Raw genomic sequence first — 878 nt, 5'->3', positions numbered from 1 at the left:
GAAGATCTCTATACATCTGTTCATATGAAAAGGTATGAAGTCTTAACTACAGATACAAAATTAGGGTCTGAACAAATTACACGTGAAATTCCTGATACAAATGAAAATGAAATAAGTCATTTAGATAAAAATGGTATTGCCAAAATTGGTAGTTGGGTTGAAGAAGGAGATATTTTGGTAGGGAAAGTTACCCCTTTTAATATAAAAACTTTAACACCACAACAAAAATTATTATATAAAATTTTTAATAAACAATTAAGTGCTACAAAAGATTCTTCTCTGCGTGCTCCAAAAGGAATTAAAGCTAATGTTATAAATGTAAATATCCTAAAAAAACAAAAAATCGAATTAAATAATAAAGATAAAAAAAAAATAGTAATTACAAAAAAAGCAAAAATAAATCTTTTAACACAGCAAACAATTTCTGTTCAGAATAATCAAAATCAAAACACAAATAATACAAATGGGCGCAGACGTAAACGCGAAATATCCAACACATATGCTCCGTCTTACGTACATATCTATTTAGCTGAAAAAAGGAAAATACAAGTTGGAGACAAAATGGCAGGACGTCATGGTAACAAAGGTATTATTTCTCGTATTTTACCTAGACAAGACATGCCTTTTTTACCAGATGGTACTTCTGTTGATATTGTATTAAATCCGTTAGGGGTCCCTTCTCGCATGAATGTTGGTCAAATTTATGAGTGTTTATTAGGATTAGCTGGTCGTTATTTAGGTGAACATTATAAAATTCCACCTTTTGATGAAATGTATGGCGCTGATGCCTCACGAAGTTTTGTTTTATCCAAATTATATGATGCTCGAAAAAAAACAGGCTTAAATTGGCTTTTTGACCCTAACCATCCAGGCAAAAT

The 878-nt window shown here is 30.6% G+C and overlaps 1 protein-coding gene across 1 annotated transcript in view; it reads left to right on the top strand.

The window, feature by feature from the left end:
* VOLCADRAFT_81612 (uncharacterized protein) overlaps window positions 1–878 on the top strand; it is a gene marked incomplete at its 5' end in the record, with an annotated part of 9,548 nt that overhangs the window by 4,168 nt on the left and 4,502 nt on the right. The gene's annotated exons all lie outside the window — the stretch shown is intronic.

Source organism: Volvox carteri, assembly GCF_000143455.1.
Source record: "Volvox carteri f. nagariensis unplaced genomic scaffold VOLCAscaffold_25, whole genome shotgun sequence".
NCBI classification, from domain to species: Eukaryota; Viridiplantae; Chlorophyta; class Chlorophyceae; order Chlamydomonadales; family Volvocaceae; genus Volvox; species Volvox carteri.
The sequence above is the reverse complement of the archived record's forward strand: the minus strand, read 5'-3'. Positions and strand labels throughout refer to the sequence as shown.